At 36.9% G+C, this 25,751-nt stretch overlaps 1 protein-coding gene across 1 annotated transcript in view; it reads left to right on the top strand.

Annotated features, from left to right (window-relative positions):
* Positions 1–1,121: 1,121 nt before the first annotated feature.
* Cdh18 (cadherin 18) overlaps positions 1,122–25,751 on the top strand; it is a 332,938-nt gene continuing 308,308 nt past the window's right edge. The window contains exon 1 of the mRNA XM_048368427.1: positions 1,122–1,251. The gene's annotated coding sequence lies outside the window, so the exon portion shown is untranslated. The remainder of the gene's footprint in view (positions 1,252–25,751) is intronic.

Raw genomic sequence — 25,751 nt, 5'->3', positions numbered from 1 at the left:
AGAGTTGGAAGTGATTGAAGAGGTGACATAATTGTTACTATGCATGCCAAGAGACCCTGGCAATATTCTTTCCATTTAGATAAACTCCTACTTGTGTTTACTACAGTGTTTTAAATGGGATACAGGATGTTCTTAATGGTTGCGTGGGGGTGAGTTCGTGATGAGACAGTCCTGAAGTCGTTCCAACTGTTCACATTCATTTCGAATACAGCCGATCAGGCCTGAAATCCCTTTTATGGGAAGAAGCCGTGTAAGTTACAAACCGTTTTCATTAATTCTGGAGAGGTAATGAGAGGTGAGAAGTTCATGGGTGTGTGTTGGTTTTCCTGGTGCCAGCTAAAGGGTTGGAAAGGCACTGCATGTCTTTTTCATCTTCACAATTATAACGCTGACCTCCAAGGAAAAGCTTGGGGTGGAATATCACCCCCCACCTCTCCCCAATGTCATGAGCATATTTGGGGGGTAAAGCATTTTGAAAGGGCATCACTCAAGCTAAATCCCTGTCGGCTAGCTCTGGGCGGTGGATCAGGGACGAGTGAGCCGCCAGTTGAATGTTTAGCAGGCTGTGACGACTTTGCGTGGAAATCTGAAAATTGATTACCGGCATGCCACATCAGCGCCTGCCCTCCCTGCCCCCCCTCGGCCCCTCCTGACAGCCAAACCTCTTTTCGTCTCCCCCTGGCACGCCGAGATGGGGTGGTCTCCACTGTCACGGAGTCCTGGCTCTGTCGTTTGTCAAGAGCACAGCTTTTGGGGAGCGCGCGCTCGCGCGCGAGTGTACTTGTATGTGTGTGCGTGTGTGAGAGAGTGTGTGTGTGTGTGTTTGCTTGTTGAAATGATTATTTTCCATTGCATTGCTTTCCGTGTGACCTTGTCTATGGAGCCAAAGGGTGTCCGTTTGGTGTACTGTAGAATCCGTGCCACCCCAAAAGTGTGTGAGGTGGGTTGGGGTGGGGTGGGGTGGAGGGGGAGAAGGAGGCCGGGGGATCAAGCTGCAGAGAGCAGAGGCAGGGAGAGGAAGGAAGGAGGGGAGACAGAAAGCCGAGCAGCAGGCAGACAGCCGGCCAGCCAATCAGAGGCCGCGCTCGGGAGCTGCAGAGCCCAGCCTGGGAGCCCGGGGCTGGAGGTGCGCGGAGCGAGTCTGGGCTCCGCGAGGACCGCGAGCAGCTGCGCGCCGAGCCCCGGGAAAAGTCCTGTCTTTGCTTCGCACGGAATAACTTCCTTCCCACCCGACAGAGCCAGTCAGCCACGGTAAGGCTTCCATTGATGACACTTTGCTCGGTCGTGACATAAGTACAGTGTGCGTGTGTGTGTGTGTGTGTGTGTGTGTGTGTGTGTGTGTGTGCGCGCGCGCGCAATGGAGTAGCTCTGCACAGTTCGGACTCCCGCACAGAATTGGCTGAGCTCGTCCGTCCTCCGTCCGGGCTCTGCTGCTCGGGGCTGCGGCGCGAAGGGAAAAGTTGCGGCTCCCGCCGGCAGCCTGGCCCCCTGCTTTTCGTCCGCAGGAATGTAGCCTTCGCGCGTGCGGCACGGAACGCGCGGGGCTCGGGCTCGGCTCCCGCGGGCGTGCGGGGGCCCGGGGCGCCGCCGGCTCGGGCTCTGCCTCTTGAAGAAGTTGGAGGGGCCTCGGTGCGGGGCGCGTGTGCGTGGCGGAGGCGGCGGTCCGGGCGGGCAGTCTTGATCGTCGGCCAAAGTGAGCGAGGAGAGAGCGAGGGAGCGCGAGCACGCTCGCAACCCCGCAGGGACGTGGAGATTTTGTCTTTTTTTTTTTTTTTTTCCTTGATGCAGCGTTTTAATTATTGTCTTTCCACTATCCTCTACAATTACGTGAGATCCGAGGACAACACTGCAGCCGGGCCCCCTCCTTTTCTTTGCATTTCATTCATTTTCTTCTTCTCACGCTTCGTTTTCATCAACGCCTATTAAGCCCTGAGATGAAACTTTTACTTCTTGCAAAGGGCACGATAAAGGATGCATGGGAAGGAATTGGGCTTCTGCGATCAGCCACATAGTTACTCAGTGTACGCCTGTGTGTGTGGTAACGCTCCCTCATGCCTTTCCTTGCCTCAACTTCTTCAATCGGATTTGTTTGTGGGTGGAAATGACTGCTATTTCATCTTAATGTTCACATCTAAAAACCAAGGGAAGATTGCACCTTGTGTATTGCCTCTCTCTCTCTCTCTCTCTCTCTCTCTCTCTCTCTCTCTCTCTCTCTCTCCCTCCTCTGTGTGTGTGTGTGTGTGTGTGTGTGTGTGTGTGTGTCTTTGGAGCAAGACAAACCTTATATGTAACAGGTGAAAAATAGAATTTTATTAGTTCTGTTATTAAAATCTTTTGTTATTCAGTGTGCATTTTCTGAGCTTTCTGTTTTGGTGAGGAATAAATGTCCCTTGCTCATTCCTTATTGGAAATCAAGAAAAAAAATAAAATTAAAAAAAATCCCGCTAAAATTGCTATGGATTTTGCTCTTCTCAGGTGATGGTGCTTTGAGCAGGCAGAGAGAGATCAGAGGAAGGTTTTGTTATGCAGCCCCCTCCCCCTCGCAGAAAAGAAAATTAACCCCAGACTCTGCCTGTGTTTTCCTGCCTTTATTTTTCTCTTTGGAATCACCCACGAATTTTTCAATGCAGGGAGCTTCCTTTTTGCAGTAACTAGTCTCTTCTGTTTTAATATACGGGGAGATATTTGGTTTTAAAGCAAGAGTTTGAGATTTGAACTGAAGATATATCTATGTCTATATCTATATATCTATATATCTTGTTAGATGACAGAGGATGAAGGCCAAATTTGATATTGTGAAGGGAACTACTTCTGTAACAGCTGCTCTAAGCACCAATCATCATTGCACTTTCCTTCCACCTTCCTATTATATACTTAATTCCAAACTTACTGATTATAAATTAACCTAGTAGAGGCCACCCTGTTTTCTTACTTTGGCTGATAATTATTTTATCCCTGGTAGTTCTGATGCCTTTTACAGTTTGCTAAGTAACTTAATAGAACAGAGGATATGAATAGTCAAAATTGATTGCTTACCTGAAAACAAAAAGACATAGAAAGGGAATGTGAGTTCTTAAAGATGCAACAGAAATACCCAAGATTTGACAGCCAAGTGACAAAGGGGAGTGTAATAGAGGAAAGAAAGTAAGTCATAGGAAACTCCAGCCACAAATGTCCAATGGACGCTGAACATGTTTAGCCATGGCAGTTTCAAGCACTGGTCACAGTAAACTGTATTTGGAACAAGTTTATATATTGTGCGACTGGAAGCCATTAGCCCTTCCAATGGCCTATTTCAGGTGCATATAGTGGAAGGATGAGCCTAATTGAACCACTTAGTCCAACTTTATAAAAATTTTAGATGAAGGCTTCTATAGATAGCAAATTTAAAGTACCGTTTTCATTGGCTGATACAAATAGCATCATTGTTCTTTGAATTGATTTCTGTGGTTGGATGAGCATAAACCACATGTTTACAAGTTTGTATGTCCCACTTGTTTTGTATTTGGCATATTGCTAATAAGAATGTGGAACTTGTTTCTTTATATTTGTAACCTGACTTAATTGTTCTTTGCAAGGCAAACTAGAATGAACATGTCGATAGATCTAAGTTAAAACCCATTGAAATTATTGACCAAGAAACACTTACTTGTCTTGAGTCTGCTATGTGATACAGTGTAGTCTAGTGAAGAATACACATTGAAATATAGTTGACTACAAAATATGTGCAAAGGTGTTCTTTTGTGCATATTAATGAGTGAATTACTTCAAACTTCCTAATTTGCTTAATTTTAATTGGCTTCTCATTATTAATTGGGTACCTCTATTGTTATTCCATTATTCATATATAATGATTTATATTTCTGACTAGACATGGCTAACCTATGTGATGTTTTAGATTGACTCATTCGCTGACAGTTGTTGTCCTCTGCCCAGATGGTTCCATATTCTTTTTTCATATATATTTCTAAAATTTAACTTTACTGTCATGGTTGCAGTTACATATGTAAGTTAGTGAGTACATACATTCAAATTTGTTACCTTGTCCTTCATTTTTATCCTAACTTCCCACCTCCCCATCCCCTACTTGTACAGTCAATTTCCAACATATTTTCTTGTAAGTATCTCTGTTGCATTTAAGCATTGATTTTACATGGTTCACCTTTATCTTTTGACTCACCTTTTTAATGTTCCCCTTCCCATTCAAATGACTCCATGTTGTTTACTTTCTCCATGTGCATAGCATCTCCATACATTGTTGCATTTTCTTTGATTGCAGAAATTACACCCTCTTTCCATAAAGAAACATCGTTCTAAGCAAAAACAAGGGTTTCATGTACAAAGCATCATGCACATACTGATAGAGTAACCAACTATCCATGTGCAGTTAGCTTTGGGTACTCTATAAGTAACTGCTTCTTCTTGGCTTTCATAATAAATAAGGTTTTCATTAGGTCCCTAACATACTGCTTTAAAAGAGATTTCCAGTCTCCTGTCTCCTGTAAGCTAAGAAAGTAGAGCTATAGCATCAGGTGGTGATAAATAGGGGATAAGAGGAATGATCTCTGGGAGAAGGGATGGCCTTGTTGAGTTGGTGGTAAATTTCATTTCACTTTCTTTTGTAATCCCAATCTTTTAATGTAAATCACAAACAAATACGTTTATTACTTTAAAAGTTGTACATAGGTGGGTTTCTTGGGAGGGTATTTTAACATTAGTACTTCCATATGCTTGTGGTAGTTTTTAGTATTCAAAAGCTCTAGGACAGAAAGAAAATATTTTCATTGCACAATTTGGTAATGAGATGAGCAAAGTAAGATAAGGTTGAATTTACTGATCTGAAGACATGAAAGAATTTTGGTATTGACCTGTCTATATTCTGGCCAATTTCCTCATCTCCAAAAGTGGTAACAATGTGTATAATACACAAATGAGGAGTTATGATTGGTTGTATTTGTGGGAATTGAGGTTGAACCATTTACATAGATCCATTTTCTTAAACTCATTGTCTTTGGTGGTTTGTTTGCTAAGAATTAAATCATGGTAACTCGTGAAAATATTCTAGATAAAGTCATCTTACAAGAAAACTTTGACCCTGGTGGATCATACTATAATCCAAGCTCTTTAGCAGGCAGAGAATAGGAAATTTATCTGACAAGACCAGCTCAAGACAAAAATTCAAAAGACCCCATATCAACCAATCCATACTAGTTGCCCTGGGCATATATATAGCAGAACAGGAAGATCATAGTTCAGGCTAGCCATGACACACACACACACACGATATGTTACTCCTTAACATAACCAGAGTGAAACATAATGAAGGCCTGGCTCAAGTGGAAGAGAACCTGCTTAGCAAACCCCTGAATTCAACCACCAGAGTCCCCCTCAAAAGTAATTAGAAAAATTGTTATGAGTTCAACTTTTCATCTGCACAGACTTGATGTTTGACTCTTGTCCAAGTAAGAGACACATATTTGCTTGCAAACTTTCTCTTCTCATTAAGTCAAGGTATTTGTTTGATAACTCTACTACATTTAGTGTCATGCTATTTCATTATTACATGTGATTGTAACTCCTTGTTAAAATATATTCAATGATAAGTAAAGAAAAGGGTAAAGATAATATCTCTATCATGTTCCAGGAAGGTATTTCTGGAAAAGCAAACAATAAAGAGGAAAACTAGAAGCAGGTGATAACAGGTGGATTAGCTCGGCTGCACCTGAAGAATGCCCAGATATTGCCCCTGTGTGTAGTGAAAGTTCTGGGAAGTTTCTATATTGCAATACATCAAAATTGAGGAAGTTCTAGAATGGCAGAGAACAAAGTAAAATTTAATCTACAATAATATTGGTTTTGCATAAATATTTCACTTAGGAGACAAAGCTTCATGAATACCAGTATTGTGTCTTATGCATTAGTTTACTCAGACCCATAGAATATGACGGACAGAGTTGTTATAACCATGAGTTCAAACTTTTTAGGTACCTCAATCGGAAAGGACCACAGATGTATGCAGTCCCCAAGCTTTTCTGTGTTTATTATGACATCTCAATTTTAACTCTGTCTGATTAGTAGCCTATGACTGCACTAATAGTACATAATATACTTTGAATGAAGCATGAAGGCATAGAAAAGGAAATTTTGGTTATATGGAAGTGTGTGAATTTTATGGAGAGGACACTTATTGATTAGTTGGTTCAGTTTTACTTAGAATATATGAGAAAGCCTTATATTGCTAGGAATGAAAAGTAAATCAATCCACAAAAACAACTGAGTGGTTTCTATTCTGGTGATTGAAACTCTACTTTTAGAATATTTTTACTTTTTTTTCAAAATAAAAACAAACTTAATTACTAAAATGCACTTTACTACATCTCAAATTGTAACTTTGTATTTATTTCATTGAGTTTGCAAAATATTTTGGAAGAGTAATGGTAAAAAGCTATCATATGTAAGAAATTATATTTACTGAGAAAAAATTAAAAGAAAGATGGGGAACACTTTTGCAAACAGGTGAAGAGTGATTTGATATTTAAACTACTATGGCTAGGAAGTTTGTATTGAGAAAAAATACATTGCCTGACACTGGTAGCATATTCCTGTAATCCTAGCTACTCAGGAGGCTGAGAATTGAATGTCATGATTTGAAGCCTGTTTAAGCAGGAAACTTTTTGAGACTATTCTGTCCAGTTCAACAGCAAAATGCCACAAGGGAGCTGTGGCTCAAGTCATAGAGTGCTAGACTTGAGTTAAAACACTAAGCAACAGTTACCAGATCCTGAATTTAAGTCTCTGTATGCATGTGTGCATGCTCCAGCCCCCTCCCCCGGGGGGCTTGAAGGAAGTGTGGGCATGAACAATATTGGTAATTGTATTGTAAAAAAAATGATATATTTAACTTTTTAACAAGGGAAATGGCTGGCCCATTCCCAGATCACCAAGAAACATAGGCTAGCTGAAATAACGTAGGGAAAAAATGGTGACACAATTGAGTGCTACCTTATGAATATATCATGAAAACTGTTTTTCTGTATATTGTATCTCTAAGACAACAGTCTCAGAAGGCTGGCCAAAGTAATGTTTCGTTCGTGAGGCTCACTCTCTGTGAACCATTAGTAAGGCCAGGTAGGTTTTGCAAGAGTGGTTTGCTCTGTCGTGCCCTTCTACCACTGGTCATTAAAGAAAGAAAAATCTGGTCCTTTGAATATCCCACCTTACAGAAGTAAGGAGCTATAAATACCTTCTCTTACACAATCAGGGGCATTTTGTATAGTACCATAATACAAACAAACATTTGGAGATTTGGAAATATTCTTAGAAGAAAACAAAACTAAACCACACTTCGAGCCTCAATCCTGAAAACTTAGAATTCTAAATTCTTCCCAGTCATTACATGTTTGTGAGCAGAGAAGAGATTTTCTTTTATCAGATTTCTATTTTCACATAAACTCTAGCCACTGTGTTACAGTCAGACTTCAAGAGGACAAAAGACAGAAACAGAGAAGCTCGTGATAGGACTCAAGTCTTATTTCTAAGAGGAGAGCAAATGGTGACTGGAAGAAGAGTGATATCAATATAGACAGAAAGATGTTGGCTTCTGTATTTATCTTGAAAAATAAAGCCAATGGGTTTCAATGTTGAAGAGGACAGATGAGTCATAGCAGGAGAAGGGGATAAAGTACAAAATGTGTTCTAAGCTAGAAAGTTTCAGTTGTTATTTTCTAAGGAGAAGAAAAAGGAAGAAAGAAAAGAGAGTCAATAGCAATGAACTAGAATAATGAACTAGAAATAAAATAAAAGTGAGACGTCTAGTGGGGGTGTCATGAAATCAATTGGATGCGCAAACACCCCGTGAGGGTCATGAATCATCACTGTAGATCATGAGTCACCCTTGGTCTAATGAGTTGGCCTTTGGAGATAATTGCACTTAAATCAAAGAAATTGAAGGTAGGAGAGAACATTTTTTTTTTTTAAAAAAAAGGTAAGGATATGGGCCTGGTGAAATCATCACCAAGAATTCACTGCTGTCTGAGAAGAAAAGGAAGATGTAAGAGCAGAAATCCCTGATGAGTGTATTGTCTTGAAAGTCTGGGAAAGATGGATCTCCGGAAGAGATTTTAGACACAACAGGAAGCCCCTTCCCCTCTCTTACAGATGCTACCATCTTCCCAGGTCTACAGGGGGAAAATACTCTTCTCTTCCTTGTAAATTACTTAGTCTCCTATCTTCTGTTATAGCTATAGAAGAACAAGGCTGACAAAACTCTGCATGCACTATGGACATATTAACCAGTATGCATTCATTGCCTTAAAATTTACTACCTTTAGCTATTATACTTCTTTATGTACTTATCCACAGAGAAAGGAAGTAAAGGTTGCTAATCCGAGACGTTCGAATTGTGCTTGATCCTGCATCGCATAGGTGTACCCATTATAATCACAAGCCATTAAAGGTGAGGTAGAGTGCAGGCAATGAGAATCCATGCAGATGTTGTTGGTTTGGAATGTGAGTGAAAGTAAACAAGGCCTAACACCCAAGTCAGGCTCTTAACATATGGAAAGCACGAAACAGATTCTTTCCTAGAGTCTGTGGAATGGAACACAACCATGATTACACCTATTTTACCTATGCTTAGACTCATGCCAATCTTTTCACCTATAGTAACTCTAAGAAAGCAAATTCATATTGTTTTAAGCCACTAAACTTTCTTACTGTAGCAATAAGAAAACACAGCAGGTGTTTCTTCTTCTTGTCTTATTAAACAATAAATCAAGTTAATGTTAATTGTAGAAATACATACAATATAAATGAATCTGTAATAAATATAAAATTAACCTGAAATTGCTACATTGTTGAAGATTAAACACATGCAAAACTATTTTATTAAAACTGAAGTATATTGGTGGAATGACAAAGAAGATAAATGTCCCCAAATGAAAGAAAGTAGTTTATACTACCTCATAAATATTTACTTGATGATTATATTTATATTGCATTGCCATTTTTGAAAGTTCTGGAATTTTTATTCTTATGTCCAAATGTGATTTAAAATATTGTTATTCTATAGGTCCTCGAGTACACTGCTTCATGTAACTATGAAAACAAAAAAGTAAAGTATAGAATGGATAAACAACTATAAGTTGTTTCTTACAGTTCTTATTTTTCAATAGAAAAAGTATTTGCCCAATACATGACCAAAATCATGTAGGAATGAATTATAATACAATCTTCTCTAGCTTATACAATAAAATTTTATAACCACATATGATTGACAAAGAACTTTCCAAAAATGAGAATTTCCACATATGTGCACTATTACCTTAGTTACTTTTATCTATTCATTTATTTGTTACTGATTTATTAGTTTTAATTGCTATGGCCGTACCTGAGTTTGAACCCAGGCTGTTGTGCTTGCTAAGCAATCATTCTGCCACTTGAGCCATATCCTCAAACCTTTCTATATTAGTTGTGTTTTTCAGGTAGACTCACTTTTTCCCCGAGGCCAGTCTCTGACTTCAATCTTCCATATTCTGCCTCTCACAGAGCAGAGTTAACTGTTTTAAAATAAGTGACTAGCATATTGCTTAACTTTCTCCAAATAATGAATGCAATAGAAGTTTTGTTTTTTTTTTAATCTTCTTAGCTTGAATGACTTTTTCTTATGTCTAAATCAAGGTATTTATGAAAATGTTCATAGAAAAATGTCAAACAAATTCAAACTGCATGAAAAATAAAGAAGGTATTAAGGCAAATCTTAATATTGTTTGGTTATTTATAATTGTATTCCAGTCTTTAAAATGTCCCGTGGGTATTGCTTGTGCATACATGATACCAAATCGCTTCTCAACAGATGATTGCAGGAGAAGCAATGCAACATAGGCTTCTCTACAAGAGCTAACACTGCCCAGAATGGAGAAGGCCAACAGAACAACACATGTCAGTTTTCCCTTATTAGAATTGCAATTGACCATGTGTGCTGCGGGTGAACCTGAGTGGTGGATGGAAGGGTGATCTGAGATTCTCTGTTGTTAAAACAGTACTCCATTCAAAGATGGCGTTGCAGGTAACAACCGATATGCAACAGATACTAGAATTTCACCTCCATGAGTAACTTTTTGGAAGCTCAAGCAGTTCCTGTGGGCATGGCTTGAGAAGTAGGCTACAGGATGTTGTCTTTCTTTAAAAGCCCCAATTGGCTTCCAAGATGAGGAAGCAATGCCCAAGTCCATACAAGATGCATAAGCTAGCAACGTTTTTATTTTTCACTTAAAAATAAATCAGAGAAGATTCTTGGAACACACCGTAAGGTTAATTATTTCTACCTTCTTTGCCTAAGATTTCTAGTTATCCATAAATTGAATGCTTGTTTTTACACGTAAACCTTTATAATGTACAGAACTGTTACAGTTACATAACTCAGGTAATGAGTACATGATTTTATGAACAGTGTCCTTCCCCCCCCCCACCACTAGTTTTCCCCTCCTGGTCCCCCTCCCCCACCCTACAAGTTGTATAGTTCCTTTTCAACAGTGTCTAATTTAGAATATCACTGTTGTGTTGGTTCAAACTTTGCCCCACCGTTTCTATGCACCCCTTTATCCTCCCACAATTAAATTTGTATAAAAGACAAAAGACACAGAAATGAAAAAAAACAGCAATAAAGGCAGGAACAAAAAGGCAAAATAACAAGAAAACATCAATTTCTAAGAGTTCATTTTGGTAAGCATCATTTTATATCATATGTACATAACTATTGGGCTTTGTCATCCTCTCCTAAGAATATCCTTCTCTGATCTCTATGAATGTTGAGAGTCCTGTATACTTATCTTCTTCAAGTGCAATTTTTTGTCTTTTACCATCCAGTGTATTTACTTGTAAATTTGTAGGCACATTCTAGTTACCACAAATGAGGGAAAACCTTGCAAAATGTGTTTGGCTTACTTTGCTCAATGTAAATATTTCCAAGTCTTTCCATTTCCTTATGAATGGTTCAATGCCATTCTTTCTGATGGAAGCATAGAATTCCAATATGGATATAGGCACCTTTATAATCAACTATTAAACATATGTTTAAATATGTTAGACAGGTAAACACAGATATTTGTCTCATCAAATATAGTTAACTTGTTTTTCTTTTTAATTTTTTAATTATTGTACATTATATCTCTACTTAAACCTATATTCTTGCTTATTTACAAAATAATAATGTGTACATCTGATTCTTTCCTTACTTGCTTCTTAACTGACTTTAAACTGTTTCTGCCTTTGTGCCTGCATTTCTTCTATCCCTCAGAATTTCTATAGATTGTATTCTTGCTCCTGTTTTCAACTCTGAAATCAGTAGACTATTTCTAAATTGTATGTCTATTTCTCTTCTACTTTTAGACATTTTACTAGCACAACTTGTTTCATTGTGATATTGAGGGATTGTACACAATGGACTTTGATCAAACTCACATCCCATATGAGTTCTTTCTAAGCTCTTCCATCCTCTCCTTTGTTATGATATTTTCATATATATATATATATATATATGCTATTTCTGTAGTTTTCAGTTTCCACTACACTCTCCTTCCCTCCTGCCCCTTAAATTCTAGGTGTTTTTTTTCCTCTCAAAGGTTCCCTTTCATATACATGTCATGTCATAATTCTTTCAAGTCAAGATTCTGAATATTACTGAAAATTTCTGATAATTTGTACTAAACCCTATTTTTGAGTTGTCTTGATCCACTTCAGTTCTCATGAATCTTCCCTCTCAAAAGCTGTTCTGCCTCATATGACTCCTAAAAAGTAGATCTGAATTGTATAGGTCTTGTTCTTTTGAATGCTCCTAGTACTAAATACTAAGTCTTCACGTCTTTTCTGAAAATTTGCAGGTAGTCAATCTTTAAGAGACTTTAAATGTCATGATTATCCCTGATCCTATGGTCACACTATAAAGTATTGACAGAGAGACAGAAAAGGTAAGGTGGAAGGAAAGAGAGAAGAGAAAATGGGTACTAGGCTTAACTTCCTTTTCCTGTCATTATGTATATGTTAGAATCTGTGAGTATTGTTTTTATTTTCTATAATATGGAAAAACTCTGGTGGTGGGATTACTTGAGTCTACTATGCAGAATAAAATGTGAAATCATCCAACTCAATGATTGAAAAGAACTTATAGGACTTCCTATAAGATAAATTTACTAAGACATTCAATATTCATATGAGGAATATAAGAATAAAAATTAAATGCAAGAATCCATAGTTCATGTCCATCACTGACTTGAAACCATAGAGGCAAAAGTAAGTCTTTGCAATGAGGCATTCTCTCTAGCTTCAGAGGTAGCCCTCCATGACTAGGATTCTGGCAAAGGGTATCATTGAGAAAGAGCTTGTTTCTCTGAGGAAACATCTTTATTTTCAACCCAGTAATAAGCTGGATTTCATGTGTATACACAAAGGTATTTTTAACACTTAAATTTGGTATTAGCATCATGGAAGTGCTGACTCTACTGAGTGTAAAATTGTGTCTTTCAGAAAGAAATAAACTAGGACACTCTGTCAGCATCCTGGAAATGGTAACCTTCCCTTTACTGAACAAAATGCCAAATATTTAGGGTGAAAAAGAAACACATTAACTCAATGAAAAGGCAAGACTTGTTTCAATCAATAAACCTTAAAAGAATAGTTTATTCTGAGATAATAAGTTGTAAGTCCTTACTTTATTAATGACCACAAAAAGTTGCATTCTTTACAAAAAAGAAAAGTTTGATTTTTCTAAGTGACATAAAATATTTAAAATGTGAATGGCTTCAAATCAGGCTTTGTTTAATTGTTATTGATCCTCTACTCTATTCAATCTGCTCATCACAGAGCTTACACAGTGGAAAAAACAAGGAGATATTTATCATTGTACACATTCCCCTTGCAAATCTGTAATTTATCTCTTCATTAAATTTTCATCTGGTAGCACTCAATATTTTCTGTTTTATTGCAATCATGAAAAATAAGTATCTAAGAAAATGATAAATTTCATGAACTACAAAATAGCCCATTTGATAAAAATGTTTCAGTAGAAAAAAGTGTATTTTGTATCAATTTTATACTTGCTGTAGGAGACATGCTCTAGTGGTTTTCATGGAAAAGTGTATTAAAAGTATATGAACTTTGTATTCAGATTTTATTTTTAAATTACTGATTTCTAGAATTCTATGTGATATGTTGTGTAATTTATCATTTATAACTTACTAGTATGTGCATAGTTGGTTGTATTATCTGGCAGTCCTTTCTAGAACTTCAGTGTGTTCTAACATCTAACTTAAGTGGAATCTCCTTCTAATCTTCACTACAGATGAAAAGATATCAGTAGCTTTCTTTTGTGCAAGAGTAACTGAGTCATATAAATTGATTCTCTTGTGTTTCTCATGCCTCTTTACCACTCAACATCCATCTTGCCAAAACACCACAAATCAGCTGATGGCCTTGCCTACATTTCCACTGCAGCTTTCCTAAAATGAATAGGAAAGTGACTCATGTCATGACCACTAGATTTGATGAGCAAATACAATGCCAACTGTCTCTTGGCTCTGCCCAAATTATAACAAAATATACAACTATTTGTACTTTAATTATAGCTCTCCCCCCTTACACCATCCCTGATTTCTCCCCTTAATGGCTATACCAACCAACTTCCCACTAATAAATTTCTGAATGTATGCTGGGTAACTTCCGTCTTTTCATCGTAGCTTAGTATCTCACCATCTAGTCACTCTTCTCAGATTTATTAGGTACTTGTCATTTAAGTAAATAACACTGTTAACTGCAGGTAAAATTACAAAGATTCTTTATTAATCCTTCATACTTCATCCTTTTGTATTGCTATGACCTTCTATATTATTCTCCTTATTTTAAAATATAATCATTACTTTCATCTGCTACCACTACATCGCTTCAAATCACCTCCCTCTCATCTTCAATGTTTCTCACTTTTTGGTTTGCATGGGTAAATATTCTTTTCTAGCCATGTATATGTGCATTTTCCAAGTAACAAGCAGCAACTACCCTCAAATATAAATATCTGCTGCTGCTCTTCTCTTTAGAAACATTTCATAAGGCTGAAGTTTTATTCATAACAGATTAAGTTCTTGCCATGACTTCTAAAATCCTACCTGTTCTCACCCTGAGCCTCTTTCCAATTTCACCTCCACCTGTGTTCATTAAGTTATACTTTCATGCTTTCCTGCCTCATGCACGCTAAGCCTTCCAAAGGGAATTTGAACTTGCAAGGGCTTTTGTGCGAAATGTCTTCCTTTCCTGTATTTCTATGGCTAATCTTCTTATCCCTTAGTCTTTTCTCATTGAATGAAGATATGAAGCCATCTTCCAAAGCATAGCTCTCTATCATACCAGTCCAATTTTATGATGTTTTGAATACTGTTTTAATAGTTTCCTCGTTTCCTTTGTTACTCATCATTAACTAATAACTAGAATGTGCAGCCTACATGAGTCCGGACAGTTTGCTTAGTGAAAGTTGGATATTGATGATCTAAGATATAATCTGGAATATTGCTGAGAATATAATGTAGATTAAAAAAAAGAAAAATAATGTCATACACTAAGATAGAAACAATTCAAATGGGCAGAGGAATGATGGGCAAATAGTCATAATATTCAATGTACATATATGCCATTGAAAGATGATAATTTAATGGAATGCATGAGTTTGAGCTGGATGTGGGAGAATGATGGAAAAGTATCATTGAATCAAGAATCCATTAAGGGGCTGGGGATATGGCCTAGTGGCAAGAGAGCGTGCCTCGTATACATGATGCCCTGGGTTCAATTCCCCAGCACCACATATACAGAAAACGGCCAGAAGTGGTGCTGTGGCTCAAGTGGCAGAGTGCTAGCCTTGAGCAAAAGGAATCCAGGGACAGTGCTCAGGCCCTGAGTTCAAGGCCCAGAACTGGCCAAAAAAAAAAAAAAAAGAATCCATTAAGCTCCTACATTGGCATGTGTAATTAAAACCCCATCGTACCACTATCATAGGTAATTTTATAAAGGAGTAAAACATTTAAAAAAACAGCAAAAGTATTTTATTACTTACTAATTTTATTAGTAAATTAACATACATAGTTATTACACAAATCAGAGAACTATATGATTAAAAAAAAAAGATCACTGCTTCAGTCAACATGGTTGTGCTGGTAGCTTTAGTGTGGCCATGTTCATGGTCTATTGGATAAATATCAGGGAGTGGTACTGCTGGGTCATAGGCTCAATGTTTGGTCTTTTGAGGAACTTCCATATTGCTTTCTAGAGTGGATGAACAAGTTTAAATTCCCGCCAACAATGTAGTAGCATTCTCCTTTGGCTACATTCCCCATCAGCATATGGTATTGTTAATTTACTTGATAATGGCCATTGTAACTGGGGTGATGTTTATTCTCAGTGTTGTTTTGTTTTGCATTCCTTTTATAGCCAGAGAAGATGAAGATTTCTTCATGTGTCTATCGACCATTCTTACTTCTTCCTCTCAGAAGTCTCTCTTTAACAACAGAGGGTTAACAAATACAAAAGTGGTCGTCATGAAACATTATATGGAAAATGAACTGTACACCTTGTAAGTGGGAACGGGAAGGAAAAAATAGGAGAGAGCCTAGGAAAGGGTGCCATGGTTCAAAAAGAATGATACTCATTACCTGACACAGGTAACTGCAACATGTATTTGACCCCTACAACTGTCATACAGTGTTAGAAAAACAAGTGTAAACAACAACAAAAATGGTCACATACTCTGCATGTTGTCACCACAATGTGCTATAAATAGTACTTGGATTCCAAAAGTTTTCTTTGTGCTTCTTAACAGAAGTTTCATCATTATATCTACCCTCATTTCTAAGAATTCTATAATTTTTCTATCAAATGGTCTCCGCAGGCTCACAAGACTTAATACCTAGATGAAAATGGTATTTTGAGATACTGTAAAAAGTAGAGGTGTACTTAGCTAGGTGAAGTAGGTGAATGGCTGTGTTTCCTAACAAGAGTTGTCTTGTCTAGGTCCCCATCATGGCTCTCTGTAATTCCTCTTCACACTGAGATGATGTAACCTCCTCTGCCTCTCATCTCCTTCCCCCACCCCATCATAATATTCTTCTTGCTTAAGATCCAAAACAATGGATCCAATTAACTTTAGACTGAATCAAACCATTGAAATTGTGAGCCAAATTTTTTTAAATGCATCTTTTAAACTGTTTCATTTTTGTTGTTGTTGTTTTTAAATTTTTATTGTCAAACTGATGTACAGAGAGGTTACAGTTTCATATGTTAAGCATTGGATACATTTCTTGTACTGTTTGTTACCTCCTCCCTCATTCCCCCTCCCACTCCCCCTTTTCCTTTCCCCCCATGAACTGTTCAGTTGATTTACACCAAACAGTTTTGCAAGTATTGCTTTTGTAGTCATTTGTCTTTTTACCCTGTGCCTCTCGATTTTGGTATTCCCTTTAAGTTTCCTAGTTCTAATACCAGTATATACGGTTTCCAACGTACTCATATAAGATAGAGAGATAGTGCAGGTACAACCACAGGAAGGGGATACAAGAGGGCCATCAATAATAGAAGCTATGGTTTCACATCACATGCTGAAAGTAATTACAACAGTGATATAAGTCATTTGCATAATATGGAGTTCATTTCACTTAGCATCATCTTATGTGTTCATAAGGGTATAGCTATTGGGCCCTTGTGATCCTCTGCTATGACTATCCTAAACCTGTGCTAATTATTCCCTATGATGCCACTCTGGAAAGTGGTATGGAGATTCCTCAGAAGGTTAAACATAGAGCTCCCCTATGACCCAGCAGCCCCACTTTTGGACATCTACCTAAAAGACCACAAACAAGAACACACTAAAGCCACCAGCACAACAATGTTTATCACAGCACAACTTGTCATAGCTAGAATATGGAACCAACCCAGATGCCCAGTAGACAAATGGATCAAGAAAATGTGGTACATATACACAATGGAATTTTATGCCTCTATCAGAAAGAATGACATTGCCCCATTCGCAAGGAAATGGAAGGACGTGGAAAAAAATTATACTAAGTGAAGTGAGCCAGACCCAAAGAAACATGGACTCTAAACTGTTTCTTAAATCACTTTGAGACAGAGATGGAAAGTCTGAGAAACACAAAACCTTTAAACTTCATTTTCTTTTATTTAAATCAGTACTCTGTGCAGTATAATTCAATTCTGTTGGGCTTTTCGTTATTTTCATAAAAATTATCCATTGTGTTGATTCAACAATTCAATCATTTTCATAGCTATAGATTATTCCATCATGTGACTATAACTTGTGTTGTTCAACTGCTGTTGAACTAAATTTGAACCATTTATAATCAAAAGTTTCTTATATTTTACTTTGGTAGGGCCATGTGTGTGTCTTTTTAATGAGAATATGCTAGCAGTAGAATTGCTGGGTTAAAATACATGCATACGTTCTTACTTTTCTAAGAGTTGTACTAATTGACACACTAATAATTGTGCAATTTTACTTGTTAATGTCAATCTATTTCATTTTGTTTATGCTGGCAGATATGTAGAAATAACCCATTTTGTTTGTTCCTTAATTATATTTGCAATCATTAAAATTGCAGTTAATTTAGGAGAATAATGCAATGAACTTTCATGTCCCTTATCAGTATTAGTTAGTTATTTTTATTTTTCACCTTTAAGTTAATCATAACAAGCCATGTATAGTTTTTTGAACTCATGCAAATAACTTAGATATTAAGAACATCTATTTTTGTGATAAGAAATCAAGTCCTCCTAAATTTATAGTTGACATTTGGTGAGCAAATGTCTTGTTTTATGAATTTTACAGGTAGAATAGCAACTCTAAAAATAAATAAAATATTTTACATGCTAAGGAAGCATATTGTGCTTTGTCACTCATTAGAATAATAATAAAAGCCATATTAAAATAAATATGCTCAGCCATTTCATTCATTATACATAAAACTTGAATCAGGGGCTGGGGATATGGCCTAGTGGCAAGAGAGTTTGCCTCATATACATGGAGCCAAGGGTTCAATTCCCCAGCACTACATATATAGAAAACGGCCAGAAGTGGTGCTGTGACTCAAGTGGCAGAGTGCTAGCCTTGAGCAAAAAGAAGCCAGGGACAGTGCTCAGGCCCTGAGTTCAAGGCCCAGGACTGGCAAAAAAAAAAAAAAAAAAAAAAACTTGAATCAAGTTAGAACAATATTTGTAGATAATGCCAGCAGAAGACCATGGAAGTATAACAAGTTGTATTTTTGTACCATCCATTTTTGCTTAATTAGTACCAAAGGATGACATTATAGACAAAAGAAATAACATATTTGTTATTTTTAAGAATCCGATACCTTGTTTTCTTTTTTGCTAATTTCGACGCAAATATTGAGGAGTTAGAGTGTAAGTCAAAGCTTTCCCTTGAAGCTCTGGTCACTTATATCATGCTGCCCTTCCAACAACATTGACTGAGGGCACTAGACAAGTTATAAAACTTTGCGACTGGTTTTCTTAGCAATGTGAACTCTTTATCCTTGTGTATCAGCTATATAATACGTTGAAAACTGTGAACATTTTTCTTAAAGTAAAATATGCTTTGAATGCTGTCTTTAAGTTATTTATTGAAGAACATGTATTTTAAGTACTGTGGTTTCAGTATGCACTGCAATTAAGTGAACATTTACGTTCATTTTGTCTGATAGGAATGTATATCCATCCATAAATATGCTTTGATTTAAATCTATGATCATTTTAAAGACATCTCATTCAAAAGGTATTTCTTATAGCATAAAATGTAAAGATGAGACATGCCATGACAGCTAGAGAAAGAATATGAAATAATATCATGAGCTTCATTAGGTTTTCAATGGAATGGTGCATGATTAAATTTCCAGTTATAATCTCTGTAACAATTTGTTATAAATTTTCTTCATTAACTGTCTTTGGCATAAAGGTATCTCATTAACTTTCCAACTTGAATTGTTCTATCAGTATTTTCAACACTCAATTTTCTTTCTCTTATTAGAAAATAAATCATTTTAACTTTGGTGCCAGTCAGTATTCAGACTAGAATTCAGGGCCTTGTGCTTTCTTGCTCAGTTCTCCTCTCCATGAGTGATGCTAGTCCTTTTGAAACATAATTCCAGCACTTTGCTGGCTCATTAAAGATGGAGGCTCACAAACGTTCTACCTTGTCTATGTACCATGATCTTCCAGTCTTAGCCTACTAAGTAGCTTCTATTACAGGTTCCCAGCTTAGGTAATATTTTTAAAAAATGCTAATGTGTACCTCAAAAGTTAAGTATCATATTAAACTTAGATTAAATATTTTAGGATGGATTTCCCTACTAAATCTCTGAAAGGAATATTTTTATGAACTTAATGTTCATGATATTAGCAATCTTAGTATTTTAATGTATGATCATTTAAACCTTTTGTGTTTGGCATCCTTTTAATTATTTTACTTATTTATTTTTTTGCCAGTCCTGGGCCTTGCACTCAAGGCCTGAGCACTGTCCCTGGCTTCTTTTTTTGCTCAAGGCTAGCACTCTGCCACTTGAGCCACAGTGCTACTTCTGGCCATTTTCTATATATTTGATGCTGGGGAATCGAACCCAGGGCTTCATGTATACAAGGCAAGCACTCTTGCCACTAGGCCATATTCCCAGCCCCTAATTATACTGAAATGGTATTTAAGAGGACCAGCAATATTGATGTAATAATTATTACTACTAGTTAAGGTAACTATGCAGATAGTTTCCTGATATAGTTTACTGATTTACCTGGCTATTTGTACAATAAAATGCAATTAGAGTCTTTTCAAGATATAACTAGGAGTAAAAGATAATTTTTCTCACCAAAATTGAAATTAAATAAAAATTTAATTTCAAATATCTAAAAAAATGTTATTATTACCAAATTGAGAATCTGAAGAGTACAGAATTACCACAAATACATATTGATTTATGGTTAAGTTATTTAAGTATTTAGAGGAGACAAAATTCAGTAAAACACAAGTTGTTGTAGATAGGTTGATTCTAGTCAAGTTAATCTTTACTTTTTCCCTAATTTTATCATGATAAGTAAAATAATTCTTTTAACAGAATCCTAAAATAATATAGAATACTTCTCTTTTTCAGTTTTCAGTTTTATCACTAATATAATTAATTTATCTACAGATTGGAATCTTCAATTAATATGCTTAATAGTTTCTATTGCTTTACAATTATATAGTATTCATTCTCATTTTCTTTTATTCCTTATTTCTTTTAATAGTGACTATCTCTCTCTCTCTCTCTGGATTATTAGAGCAATGTGAGCCATATACAGACTGTTGGCATCAATATTTTTAATTAATTTATTTATCATCGAAGTAATTTACAGAGGTATTATAGTTTGATATTTAAGGCATTGAGTACATTTTTTTATCAAAGTTGTTACCTTCTCCCTAATATTTCTCTCACTTTCCCCCTCCCCAGTTCCCTCCTCTCTCCCAGTTGTATAGTTGGTTTATAGCATATAGTTTTTAAGTATTGCTGTTGCATTGGTGGACCATTGGTTCACCATTTACCCTTTGTCTTTCCACTTTGATGTTCCCCTTCCCTTCCCTAGTCCTGATGAATGTATACAATATCCAGGGTACAAAACTCAGTTACAGTGACATCAGGGGTAAAACCATAGGGAAAAAAAGACAAAAGAAAAAGGTATAATTTCACAAGGCACATTGAAAATAACAAAGATGAGTCATTTATTTCTGTAACGTGAAGTTCATTTTGCTTAGCATAATCTTACATGTTCATATGAACTAGCTATTGAGCTATTATGATTTTTTTAGGACAATCCTAGACATGTACTAATTATTACCAAGGAGAGAAACAATAGAGTCTATGTTTCTTTAAGTCTGGTTCACTTCACTTAATATGATTTTCTCCAAGTCTTTCCATTTCCTTATGAATGGGACAATGGCATTATTTCTAATAGAAGTATAGAATTCCCTTGTGCATATGGTACATATGTACCATATTATCTTGATCCATTCATCTACTGAGGGACATCTGGATTGCTTCCATATTTTAGCGATGGTAAATTGTGCTCCAGTGAACATTGTTGCACAGGTAGCTTTAGTTTGGTCTTTCTTGTAATCCTTTGGGTACATGCCCCAAAATAGTGTTGCTAACTTGTAGGGGAGCTCTATGTTTTACATTTTCAGGAACATTGCTTCCAGAGTGGTTGAACAAGTTTATAGTCCTGCCAACAGTGTAGTAGGGTTCCCTTTGGCCACATCCCCCCCAGCGTATGATATTAGTTTTCTTGATAATGGCTATTCTAACTGGGGTGAAGTAGAATCTCAGTATTGTTTTGATTTGCATTTCTTTTATGACCAGTGATGATGAGCACTTTTTCATGTGCCTGCTGGCCATTCTCAATTCCTTTTCAGAGAAGTCTCTCTTTAAGTCTTTAGCCCACTGATTAAGGGGACCTTTGTTTCTTTGAGGATTTGTTTTGGGGGAACTTATTTTTTTCAGTTCTAAGAATATATATAAATATATATATATATATTGTTTCTTATTTATTGTCAAAGTGATGTACAGAGAGGTTACAGTTTCATACATTGGGCCTTGGGTACATTTCTCGTACTGTTTGTTACCTCCTTCTTCATTAATTTTTTTTTTGTTTGTTTGTTTTTTTTTTTTTTTTTTTTTGGCCAGTCCTGGGCCTTGGACTCAGGGCCTGAGCACTGTCCCTGGCTTCTTCCCGCTCAAGGCTAGCACTCCGCCACTTGAGCCACAGCGCCGCTTCTGGCCGTTTTCTGTATGTGTGGTGCTGGGGAATCGAACCTAGGGCCTCGTGTATCCGAGGCAGGCACTCTTGCCACTAGGCTATATCCCCAGCCCATTCATTAATTTTTAATTAAACTTTTTTCTTTATTGTCAAAGTGGGGTACATAGGGGTTACAGATTCATATGTAAGGCAGTGAGTACATTTCTTATTCAACTTTTTACCTCCTCCCTCATTTTACCTCCCCCTTCCCTTCCCCCTTTCCCTCCTAAGTATATTTTAGATATGAGGCCCTTGTCTGTTGTATGGCCAGTGAAGATCTTCTCCCACTTTGAGTGCTTTTTAAAAATTGTATTTTATTTCAAGGGTGATGTCAGAGGGGTTACAATTGCATAAGTAATTAACAAGTACATTTCTTGTTGAATATTGTTACCCCTCCATTGGTTTTTTTTCCCACTGTCCTCCTCTGTCTGACTCCCTACCACTCAAGTTGTGAAGTTCATTTCCAACATATTGTCTTGTGCACATCAGTGCCATCACGATTTTTATTCGCACCTCATGCTCTGTGGAGACTATAGTGTGGAGTAGCTCTATATTTCAATAAATTGTCACTTATCATTATTAATTATATATAATTATGCACAGAACCCTGGAAAATAATAACTTATACCTTACAGATGGCAAGAAAATCTTTGTTGCTGGAAAGTAGTATGTTTCTAGCAGCAACATTTTCTTACAACCAGAGTCCCTTTACTAAGAAAGAATGATTATGTAATTTTCTTACTTTTTACAACTTATAGTTGATAGGAAGACTTGTTAAATACGTCATCTCATACTTGAGGCATAATACAGGCAATGAAGTAATAAATATGTTCTGTCTCATTGGAGAATAACATTAGATGGATAACAAACTTAACATTAAAATGTGATGAACTTTTTCCCTTACCAAGATTTATGAGCTCTTAATCTTCTCTCAGGTTTCCATATTTTAAGAGATTAAAAATGAGAAGCCTAATATCCATGAAGTTGTGACATTTTTATTTCTAAGCTATAGCATTATTGGATATATTATTTATGATCTTATCATAATTGCATAAATTATCTAAACAGAACAGAAATAATTACACAGGACTTAGAAATGACCAATAAACCGTCCAGAACATATTAAGTTTCCACAGTGCTCTTTCTCTTGTCTTTCTTCTATTCATTTGAATATATCTTCCTGTGTTTATAAATCAATTTATAATGTGTGGCACTAAATTCAAACTCACAAAATAAAATTAATTCCTTTCCCGAAAGTAATTACTTTTTATGAAAACCATACCATCTGTTCAGTATTTACTATAGGTTGTTGGCATTGTGGAAAAAGAAACCAGTTGTCTCTTTCACAGCAATATAGGTAACTCCTCCAAGAAGACATGAAGTCAGGGAGCTGAAGGTGTTCATTGACGTGATGGGGTAACACAGGGCAAGTGTCCTTTCTGTCCCATCATTCTCCCCCACCCACATCACAGTGCTTCTCTTAGTGCTCAGTGCCTTTTCCAACTCCTAGTTAAATGTAATCTGATAGAGAAAGAAGAGTCCATGGGACAATAACACAATCTTTATTTGAACTCTGATTCAGAGTCACAAAACCCTACAAAGCAACTTTCAAAAGTGGTTTACTCATTCAACTTCAAAAGTTATTTGCTTAATTCCTAATGCTATCTAGTTAATTAACTTTGGAAGTGATTTCTTCTGTGCTTGTCTCTGTCAGAAGAGCATTACCTCATTTCTTAAACATAGTAAAGCTTTAGGTAGATTTATATAACTAACAAAATTTCTGAAATAATCTGGTTATAAAAAGTAAAAGGGCCTGTAATCCCAGCTACCCAGGAGGCTAAGATCTGAGAATCAGGTTTCAAAGCCATCCCAGAAAGGAAAGTCCATTAGACTCTTATCACTAATAACCTCCTCAGAAAAAGCTGGGATTAGAACTAAGAGAGGCTCAGGGACAGACCTAGGCCAAGAGTTCAAGCCTCAAGACTTGCAAAAAACAAAACAAACCAACAACATCATCAACAACAACAACAAAAAAACATAAAATGAAGTCAGATGTTTGTGGAGAGGCAAAACCAAGTAGGAATGTCCATGAGACTTTGTTCCCAATTAACCACCAAAAAAGCCAAAAGGAAGGAAGGAAGGAAGGAAGGAAGGAAGGAAGGAAGGAAGGGAGGGAGGGAGGGAGGGAGGGAGGGAGGAAGGGAGGGAGGGAAGAAGGAAGGAAGAAGGAAGGAAGGAAAGGAGGGAGGGAGGAAGGAAGGAAGGAAAGGAGGAAGGGAGGAAGGAAGGAAGGAAAGGAGGGAGGGAGGGAAGGAGGAGGGGAGGGAGGAAGAAGGAAGGAAGGAAGGAAGGAAGGAAGGAAGGAAGAAAAGAAGGAAGGAAGGAAGGAAGGAAGGAAAGAAGGAAGGAAGGAAGGAAAGAAGGAAGGAAGGAAGGAAGGAAGGAAGGAAGGAAGGAAGGAAGGAAGGGAGGGAGGGAGGGAGGGAAGAAGGAAGGAAGAAAGGAAGGAAGGAAGGAAGGAAGGAAGGAAGGAAAAGAAAGCAAAATAAAAATAAAAAGAAAAAATGTAAAATAAAATTTGACTCATAATTTGCAACCTTCCAGGTCATGAGTGGCTGGCCCTGTCACTGTAGGCTCCTTGTGAAGAGGCATTTTCCAGTAGGATGGGGAGCATGTTGAAGCATTCATCAAAAGAATTAGGAATTAGGGTCCATCAATTCCCTTCAAGAGCATACTCAACTCTCACATGCCCTAAGCATCATCTCTGAAAGGTACTGTGTGCTCTGTTTGGCTACACCGCCCCCCCCCCCCCCCCCCCACCGAGGGACCATGTCTTTTACTCACCTCCTCTGGGAGATATTCAGCCTGTGACTATCACAGATGAAGTCCATGTGACATCATTAAGCTATCAAAACCAGGTTTCTGTTTCTGTCAGAATTGCACAAAAAATCCACTATATGGTCCTCTTTAATATCCAACAGTTGTATACTCCCAACTGTTCACTTATATTCTCATAGCTTTCACGACTTACTAGAAATTATCAGAGTATAGAAAGATGTATTTTTTAAACAGCATGGTATATACGTACATGTATCTAGCATACATACATAAACATGCATGTATAATATAAATATCTATATCCCCTTATATATAAACATTCAACATTCATTTTTATATTTTGGGATATATATGCGTGTGTATATATGTATGTGGGTATGTATGTATGCATATTATATGTAGTTTGAAATGTGACTTAAAAGTGAATTGTCCAAAAACGTTGATGTGGTATCCATTTGGTATATAATCTTCTAAAAGAAGTTTTGAATTGCTTTGTCAAGTGTGCATATCTAATGTAAAAGCAAGGCTTTGGCCCACACAGCACATTATGGGATGTCCTGATTCTCTTGGACATTTCTCTGAGACATAATTTAATGTCTTTATGGTGTCTGGATTTTTCAAAATACTCATTTTCTTTACCTTTTGTTACTATAAACTTTGATGGGGTTGCCTTTGTTCATAAAGAACCTATGAACATTTTTTTCATGTGTTAAGTAAATGCTTTCATATTACACATGAAAACTTTTATTCAGCTTCTTTTTAACTTGTCGAAATGACTAACCACACTTGTGGGGCCACTCATCTGGATGAATACAGTATAGAAGACAACATAGGGGAATATTTCTGATGTGTCAGATCATGTGCTAACTTGAAATTTTCAAACAGATGACAGACTTCACAGGTATCTGAATACTGTATGTGCATTGTTGGACATCCATTTGTCTGTTACAACAATCACTTTAACAATATTAGACTGCTAAAACGTGAAGTAAATAAAATTGAGTCAAAATTAGAACTACATAAGAATGAATGCCCATACTGTCTAGGATTTT

This window comes from Perognathus longimembris, chromosome 19 (assembly GCF_023159225.1).
Source record: "Perognathus longimembris pacificus isolate PPM17 chromosome 19, ASM2315922v1, whole genome shotgun sequence".
NCBI lineage: Eukaryota > Metazoa > Chordata > Mammalia > Rodentia > Heteromyidae > Perognathus > Perognathus longimembris.
The sequence above is the reverse complement of the archived record's forward strand: the minus strand, read 5'-3'. Positions and strand labels throughout refer to the sequence as shown.